This window comes from Penaeus chinensis, chromosome 6 (genome assembly GCF_019202785.1).
Source record: "Penaeus chinensis breed Huanghai No. 1 chromosome 6, ASM1920278v2, whole genome shotgun sequence".
Classification (NCBI taxonomy): domain Eukaryota; kingdom Metazoa; phylum Arthropoda; class Malacostraca; order Decapoda; family Penaeidae; genus Penaeus; species Penaeus chinensis.
The window spans coordinates 30,721,432-30,731,431 of record NC_061824.1 but is presented as its reverse complement, the minus strand read 5'-3'; positions in this window follow the sequence as shown (position 1 = coordinate 30,731,431).

Genomic DNA, 10,000 nt, shown 5'->3' with positions numbered 1-10,000 from the left:
AACATAACGTATAAAAGCGTTAAATGAAAGGGGAGTTCGAGAAGCTTTGCTTAGTAGTTGAGACGATAACGCTTCATCTTTCAACCAATGCGATCGCTGGTAATGCCTAGAATTTTGGTATACTTCCTAGTTTCTAACAATATATATATATATGTATATATATATATATATATATATATATATATACACACACACACACACACACACACACACACACACACACACACACACACACACACACACACATATATATATATATATATATATATATATATATATATATATATATATATATATATGTGTGTGTGTGTGTGTGTGTGTGTGTGTGTGTGTGTGTATATATATATATATATATATATATATATATATATATATATATCAACGACAATGTATTTTGCAACGAGGAGCATATATGCTTTACTTTTCTGTCGAGGCAAAAATAGGCCGTTTGCATTGCTTATACATAGGCCTACAAAGAAGACGTTACACAACCGGCAAACTAGAGTTGTGTATGAATCGTGATATACGATGGAATTCCGCCTGAACACGATCAGAACGAAAGGTTTTACACAACACTATATATGCGAAAGCCAATTATTGTTGAGGTATGGGGCATGAGCTCGCTTCGGCCCGGCTAAAGGGGAGGGAAATATAGATAAAAACCCGAAATTTAGTGATAACTGTTATGGTCTCCCGTGCCATAAATACAGGAATGCGCCCATTTTCTATGAGACGGAGGCGGTGGGCGTGCTGGATCAATGGAGTTGTGGCAGAAGTCAGTGTGTGTGCTGAGCTCACTGCCGAACCACGCGGACACAAACCTACGGAGTTTTCCCATAAGATTTCATTTACTCGGCCGCGACGTGTGATCGTGATAATGGCATCGGTAAGTAAAACGCCAAAGCCGTCCATCTCGCAGGACGAAATCCCAGAAATAAAGGATATTGTGTGTTTCATGGAAAAGGAAATAATAATAAGGGAGAGAGAGAGAGAAGCTGGCGTGAAAAGTGTCCGCGCTCAAACCTGTCATCGAGGCGAGTGGGACGGACTGACGTAATAATGGTCAGCGTCCGGTAAAATGGCCTCGTCGGAAAATGTCTGTCTGTCACCGCGATGGATGAAAAAAAAAAATAGAAAGGGAATTTGATCACCGGTCTGAAGTGGCACAAAGAGAAGAGAACGACGCCGGTATCTTTTTTCTTTTATTTGAATTCACATCTGCCACTTTGCCTCTCGATGCGATGCCTTAAACGACCCACGTATGGATATTGGTATTCTAAGTCTAGCGTTCATTCTCTTAAAATGGGACTTGTTTATCTAAGTTTGTTTTGTTAGTGAACTTTGCCATTTAGAGTTTGGTAGTCTTTGCATGCGGAGCCAAGTTCAAGTTCACTGCCCGGCCACAGGAGGTCTCTCTCGCGTGATGTAAATTGGCGCTTAAAATCAGCGCTCGCTCATCACGGCACAACCTCGATACTACGAACTTTCCAAAATAAGGAAGTTGTGGGATTACGCATTGATAAAGACTCTTGATCAATTTTTTTCCCCGTCTTTATATGAATCAGTTCTTTGTGTACAGTGTGTACAGCGGTGTGGTACAAGCATCAAAGTTATCCTAATCAAATCGAGATTTTAAAAATACATGTGAAATGTACAACAATGCTGCCAGATTGAACCGTGAATTATATCAGTGAACAAAGGGAATTCGATTCTCTACTGATATGTTAAAATCATCTCTTTGAAGTTCGGCGATTCAACCTTTAGATCTATTTAATATAGAATTCTCCGCGTTATTTGAATATTCAAATATATTTAAAAAAGGACCAAAAAATATAGAAATTAGAACTTACTATAAGAAAAGAGAGAGATCGAAATACAAATACATTCTAAAAATAACACAAACAAATGAAATTAGAACTTACTAGAAGAAAAGAGAGAGATCGTAATTCAAATATATATTTTTTTAAATGACACACACAAAAAGAGAGATAAGAACTTACTATAAGAAAATAGAGAGATCGAAGCAGGAAGAGGTCAAGAGGTCACGAGTCTCTTTGTCTATCTCGCTGCAACCATTCATAATTTTTTGAAGGGAGAGCACAGTACTCATGACGTCACTGCAACACAGATGCAACGGACAGATCAATGACGTAGTGACATCCGTCTGAAGATGGGAGTGTGTAGTAAATTGACGTAAAAAGTGTGAAACAGAGAATCTTTTTTTATCTCTACCTTCTGAAAAATCGTACCTTTTTTTAATCTCCTTTCGGCACAAATAAAACTATAATGAATCATACTTCAAAATAGTCACGATTTTATTTATTTGATTTTACGAAGTTACAAGAAGAATTAAAAGGAAGGAAAAAGGGAGGAAAGACGGAGAATATCCGTTCAGAGGACAAAGGGAAAGGTCACTGAACTTTGAACTCATCTACCACGCGTCTCCTCCTTGTCCTCACTTCCTCCCTTCGCATCTACCCATTTACATCTCATCTACCCTTGCCTCTTCTTCCTTCCTTTCGTTGTCTGTTCTAGGTATGTTTTTTTTTTTTTTTTTTATATATCTTCTCCCCCTTTTTTTTCGTTATTTAGTTGAAGTATCTTCCTTTCTTTTCCCTCTTTCACATTCGTCGCCTGTTCGAGTTGTCGTGTTTTTTTTTTCTTTACTTCCTTTTATTCTAATGATCTCTCATTCCTTTTTCCTTGTTCGTCTTTTGTTTAAAGTATCTGACTTTCTCTCCTATTTTCGTTTTTGTCAAATTATCTTCTATTCTCTTTGTTTCCTCTTCTTTTCTTTTTTCCCCCTCTTCATTTGCTCTCTCCTCTCGTTCTTTATCTTGCCTTTCTCTGCCTTTTTCTTTTGTTTTCTGTTTTTGTATTCATTCAATCCCTTACTTTCCTATTAATAATGCTATTATCCCTATCATTAGTCCTATTATCATTGCTATTATTCCTGTCATTATTGCTATGACAATTATTCCTATCCTAATTCCTACCATTATACTTACTATCATTCCTATTATCATTCCTATTTCTATTCCTATATTTATTCAGTGTCTCATAACCCTTCCGCCTTCCGAATTTTCTCAAGGTTTGCTACTCCGTCTAACGCGAACCCTTTGTTGCTAATCCGAGAGTGTTATTTGCGTCTTATAAATAAATAAATAAATGAATAAATGAATGAATGAATGAATGAATGGATGGATGAATGAATGAATGAATGGATGAATGTATGAATGAATGAATGAATGCATGAATGAATGTATGAATGAATGAATGGATGGATGGATGAATGTATGAATGAATGAATGCATGAATGAATGTATGAATGAATGAATGCATGAATGAATGTATGAATGAATGAATGAATGGATGAATGAATGAATGAATGAATGAATGAATGAATGAATGAATGAATGAATGAATGTATGAATGAATCAACCAATGCATCAATCAATAAATGAATAAATGAATGAATAAATAAATAAATAAATGAATAAATAAATAAATAGATCAAAAGCCAATAACTTTCATTGTCTTTTTATAGAAGCTGCATAGATTTTTTTTTAGATATCGTTTGATTTACTTTTTTTTTTTTTTGTTTATTTATTCATTTAATATTATCATTATTATCTTTTCTTCGATACCTTTCAATTTACTTTGTTTTTATTTATATCAATTTGTTTATTTATCATTTTTTAGACATTTCTTAACTTATTATATTTTCTATTTGTTTTTATTTGTTTATTTATTTATTTATTATTATTTTTCTTACGATTGAAGCCTTAAGCAATGACACAGTCTCTATGGAGCGATGCATAATATTTCTTAGTTGCATTTGGCACTAAGAAATCTCTCCCGTTGAAAGATGATCGTATTTTTTACTTATTATGATTGATATTTAATTGTTTGGTGATTAGCCCCTCTATCGTTTTATCTAAAAGAATGTTGGAGCCGAGTCCTTTGTTGCAAGTGGACGAGAGCAATTGCATCATCATTTTCCTCTTCAATAAAAGCGATAAACTTTTTGACAACATGAGCCTCTTTCATTTTTTTTTTTTCTCGTTTTGCCTTCCTTTTCAACTTTTTCTTTTGATTATTCTCTCTTTTATCTCTCTGAAATGAACAAAAATGACTGGAAAAACAAAAGAGCGTTCAGAAAAAGCGATAAAAGGGAATCTAAATCCACTTCAGGAAATGAGAAAACCGTTAAAAGGATTCGCCGTTCTTTTGTTTTCACTCGCGGATTGATCTCTTCTTCGTTTTCATTCCATTTATGAATTTGCTTCGCGTATGTCATTCATTTAATTTATCTATTAATTATCCCTTGAGTTTAATTAATGCATTAACCTAACTGCATTGTTTTCATTACAATACATATAATTGTGTATGATACTGAGGGTTCTGTGTTTCGTTATAACTTCATTAAAACGGAGGATGATACTAAGCCCTGACTCTCACTGGACAGAGTACCAATTATGGGCTTTGGAGAGGAAATCACTTGGAAGCTGCGGTCTGATCGTTATTATCATCATTATTGTCATTATTATTATTATTATTATTATTATTATTATTATTATTATTATTATTATTATTACTATTATTATTATTATTATTATTTTTATAATTATTTTTACCATTATTATTATTATTATTATTATTATTATTATTATTATTGTTATAATTATTATTACCCTTATCATTATTATTATTATTATCATTATCATTATTATTATTGTTATTATTATTATTAATATTATTATTATTGTTATCATCATTATCACCATCTTTATCATCATATCATTATCATATTCATAACCATTATCATTACAGTTATCATCCTTCTTACTATCATCATTATTATTGTTCTCATCATACTATCATCATTATCATCACAGTTATCATTACTGTTGCTTTTCATTATTATTGTGCATACTAACAGCCGATGCAATAACAAACACAAAACAAACAAAGCAGACATTACCCATATAGCAGGCGAAAACAGCCTCTACGGACATAGGCTTTAGAAACTGACCCAGCCATTAACCTTTATTATAGTCGTTCACATTATTCTAATGCCACTATCGACGTTGTTCATTGCGTTGTTCATCAGTATTATCATCCTATTAGTGTGCGGTGATTGGGTAATTATCTGGGAGGAACGTGGTTTGTTCGGTCTCGATTTCTCTCTCTCTCTTTCTTTGTCTGGATCTGTTTGTCTGTCTGTATGTCTGCCTGTCTGTCTGTCTGTCTGTCTGTCTGTCTGTCTGTCTCTCTCTCTCTCTCTCTATCTATCCCTCACCCTTCCTCTCTCTCTCTCTCTCTCTCTCTCTCTATCTATCTATCTATCTATCTTTCACCTCCCTCCTCTCTCTATCTATCTATCTCTATCTATCTATCTATCTATCTCTTACTCCCCTCCTCTCTCTCTCTATCTATCTATCTCTATCTCTCATCCCCCTCTCCCCCCCCCTCTCTCTCTCTCTCTCACCCCCCTCCTCTCTCTCTCTATCTATCTATCTCTATCTCTCTTCCCCCCCCCCTCTCTCTCTCTCTCTCTCTCACCCCTCCTCTCTCTCTCTATCTATCTATCTCTATCTCTCATCCCCCTCTCCTCTCTCTCTCTCTCTCTCTCTCTCTCTCTCTCTCTCTCTCTCTCTCTCTCTCTCTCTCTCTCTCTATCTCTCTCTCTCTGTCACACACACTCACACACACACTCTCTCTCTCTCTCTCTTTCTCTCTCTCTCTTTCTATCCATCTATCTATCTATCTATCTATCTCTATCTATCTATCTATCTCTCACCCCCTTCTCTCTCTCTCCTTTATTTATATCTCTCTCCTTTTCTTTAACCGTTATTTGCTGGTTAGCGAATGAGCTGTTGTTACGTAATCGGTTGTTAACGTGTTGTCTCGTGTGTGTATGTTTTCGTATTTTATTTGTTGTTCTATTTATCTTGTACTTTGGTGCTTTTTTTTTTTTTTTTTTTTTTTTTTTTTTTTTTTTTTTTGTATTTTATAGTAACGAAACTTAGCAACTAGTTATACACATACACACACACACACACACACACACACACACACACACACACATATATATATACTATATATATGTATATATACATATATAGATACATACATATATACACACACACACACACACATATACATATGTATAGATATATTGTGTGTGTGTGTGTATGTTATTTGTGTGTCTGTGTTTTATTTGTTTGAAATTTGTCTGTGCTTGTTAGTGTGCGTGCTTGTTGTCGAAGGACCCAACCATCCAATCTTTTGCTAATTGGTTGTTTAACAGTTAGGCGAGAGAAAGCGTGCTTACGTCTATTTGCTCGACGGGAGCTTTTGTGAGCTTGTGTCTTATTTGTTTTAAGTTTGTTTGTATTTGTTGACGTTTGTGATTGTTATCGAGGAAGTTCGAGGAAGTTTCAGCTATCGTATGTTACGTCATCGGTTCATGGGTTGTCGACTGGTTACGCGAGATGGATGTTGTGTTTGTCTGTATGTATGTGGTTGTTACGTATTTCTGTGTATTTGTATTTCATTTGTTTGTTTGTGTTTATTGATGCCCGTGGCTATTTTTGTCCTCTTCGTTTATTTCTGTCTTACATTGTTTCTACCTGCTTGCCTGCCTGCCTGTCTGTCTGTCTGTCTGTCTGTCTGTCTGCCTGCCTGCCTGCCTGTCTGTCTGTCTGCCTGTCTGTCTTCCTGTCTGTCTGTCTGTCTGTCTGTCTGTCTTTCTGTCTGTCTGTCTGTCTGTATATCTGTTTACCTTTACGTCGTTCCATCGGCCTCTTCCTATGTCTAACGCTTAATCTATTTATTGATTAAGTGTCAACCCATTTCCTAATTTTCCTGTGATAATAGCCATTACCCGCGTGTAATTGTCCGATGAACCTGGTTAATTACGAGGTGCGAAAGAGGGAGAAGAAGAGGGAGAGGAGTAGAGAGAGGGAGAAGAAGAGGAAGAGGAGTAGAAAGAGGGAGAAGAAGAGGAAGAGAAGTAGAAAGAGGGAGAAGAAGAGGAAGAGAAGTAGAAAGAGGGAGAAGGAGAGGAAGAGAGGTAGAAAGAGGGAGAAGGAGAGGAAGAGAAGTAGAAAGAGGGAGAAGAAGAGGAAGAGAAGTAGAAAGAGGGAGAAGAAGAGGAAGAGAAGTAGAGAGAGGGAGAAGAAGAGGAAGAGAAGTAGAAAGAGGGAGAAGGAGAGGAAGAGAAGTAGAAAGAGGGAGAAGAAGAGGGAGAGAAGTAGAAAGAGGGAGAAGAAGAGGAAGAGAAGTAGAAAGAGGGAGAAGGAGAGGAAGAGAAGTAGAAAGAGGGAGAAGGAGAAGAAGAGAAGTAGAAAGAGGGAGAAGAAGAGGAAGAGAAGTAGAAAGAGGGAGAAGGAGAGGAAGAGTAGTAGAAAGAGGGAGAAGAAGAGGAAGAGAAGTAGAAAGAGGGAGAAGGAGAGGAAGAGAAGTAGAAAGAGGGAGAAGAAGAGGAAGAGAAGTAGAAAGAGGGAGAAGGAGAGGAAGAGAAGTAGAAAGAGGGAGAAGAAGAGGAAGAGGAGTAGAAAGAGGGAGAAGGAGAGGAAGACAAGTAGAAAGAGGGAGAAGAAGAGGAAGAGGAGTAGAAAGAGGGAGAAGAAGAGGAAGAGGAGTAGAAAGAGGGAGAAGGAGAGGAAGAGGAGTAGAAAGAGGGAGAAGGAGAGGAAGAGGAGTAGAAAGAGGGAGAAGGAGAGGAAGAGAAGTAGAAAGAGGGAGAAGAAGAGGAAGAGGAGTAGAAAGAGGGAGAAGGAGAGGAAGAGGAGTAGAAAGAGGGAGAAGAAGAGGAAGAGAAGTAGAAAGAGGGAGAAGAAGAGGAAGAGAAGTAGAAAGAGGGAGAAGGAGAGGAAGAGGAGTAGAAAGAGGGAGAAGGAGAGGAAGAGGAGTAGAAAGAGGGAGAAGGAGAGGAAGAGGAGTAGAAAGAGGGAGGGAGAGTGAAAGAGGATTGGAAGGAGAGAAGGAAGGAGAAAGGGACAGAAAGAAAGATAATTGATGAAAGACGATCAGGTGAGGGAAGGAAAGGAAGAGAAAGAAAAGAAAATGAGGAAGAGCGAAAGAGGATTGGGAAGATAGAAGGAAGGAGAGGGGGGGACGGAAGGAAAGATAATTGCTAAACGAGGATCGAGAAGAGGGTAGGAGAGGGAGAGGGAGAGAACGAGGGATAATTGATAAAAAGGGGAAAAAGGAGAGGAAGAGGGAGAGAACGAGGGATAATTGATAAAAAGGGGAAAGAGGAGAGGAAGAGAAGAGAACGAGGGATAATGAATAAAAATGGGAAAGAGGAGAGGAAGAGGGAGAGAACGAGGGATAATTGATAAAAATGGGAAAGAGGAGAGGAAGAGGGAGAGAACGAGGGATAATTGATAAAAATGGGAAAGAGGAGAGGAAGAGGGAGAGAACGAGGGATAATTGATAAAAAGGGGAAAGAGGAGAGGAAGAGGGAGAGAACGAGGGATAATTGATAAAAAGGGAAAAAGAGGAGAGGAAGAAGGAGGGAATGACATATGGGAGAAAGAAAGAAAGGGGAAGGGCTTAGAATACAATAAGAGGAAGAGGAAAAAGGAGAAAAAAATAGCAAAGGGGAATAGGAATAGGAAGAACGCAAGTGAAAATAAGAATGGAAGGAGGAAGAAGAAGAATGTAAGATAGAGGGATAAAAAATAATAATAAAGAGAAAAAGGGGGAAAGGAAGAGCGAAATAGAGGGAAGAGAGGTTAGTGAACAAAGGAAGAGGAAGAAAGAAGAAGAATAGAAAAAAAGTAAGAGCGGACATGAATAAATTAAGAGAGAGAGAGAGAGAGAGAGAGAGAGAGAGAGAGAGAGAGAGAGAGAGAGAGAGAGAGAGAGAGAGAGAGAGAAAGAGAGAAAGAGAGAGAGAGAGAGAGAAGAGAGAGAGAGAGAGAGAGAGAGAGAGAGAGAGAGAGAGAGAGAGAGAGAGAGAGAGAGAGAGAGAGAGAGAGAGAGAGAAGAGAGAGAGAGAAAGCGAAAGCGAGAGACGCAGACAGACAGACAGACAAAGACAGAACAGAAAGATCGAGACCATAATACTATGACGCAATAATCTTACCCCCCCCCCCGCCTCCCCCCTCTTGGATTCTTTTTTAAAAAATCTCATGAGTTGCAATCATCATTTTCGAATGTTGCACACGTCGTCGTCATCTCATTGTTTATTGCAATTTGGAAAATGATCATCTACGGTTATTCATTATTCACAATTAGTTATTTATTATTTAGGGATTGAAAGATTAAAAGGAATGTAAGGGAAACAAAGCAAGAACTGAAGATTGCTGAAAGGGGGGGAGGGGGGGGGAGAGAAAGGAGAAGAAAATGCAATGTTGCAAAAGATTATAAAAATGGAAAAAAAAAATTGCAATGCTATAAAAAAAAGAAGAAAGAGAGAGAGAAAGAAAGAACGAGAATGAAGGAGTGAAACGAAGTGGAAAAAATACAGGAAAAGATGAAAAGAAAAGAAAAAATATAGGAAAATATGAAAAAGAGAAGAAAAGAAAAAAAAAAAAAATTCACAGAGCGGAAGACAAAGAATAAAAAAAAGATTGGAACAAAAGAATTGAAGAAAAAAGGGATAAGAAGTTTTTTTTTTTTTTAAGTCGAGAGTGTTAGTGTGAAAGAAGTTAAGTGCTTAATGTTTTAGCTTTGTTTTCTCTTTCTCCCTCTCTCCCTCTCTTTCTCTCTCTCTCTCTCTCTCTCTCTCTCTCTCTCTCTCTCTCTCTTAAGCTCTCTACATCTCGCTCTCTCTTCTCTCTCTCGCTCTCTCTCATCTCTCTCAATCTCTCTCTCTCTCTCATCACTCTCTCTCTCTCTATCACTCTCTCGTCTCTCCCTCTCTCTCTCTCTCTCTCTCTCTCCAGTAGGCCAGGTAGATAGATAGGCAATATGTAGGTAGGTAGATAAGTAAATATGTAGGGAGATTAATATAAGATGATAGAGGAGAAAGAGAGAAAATGAG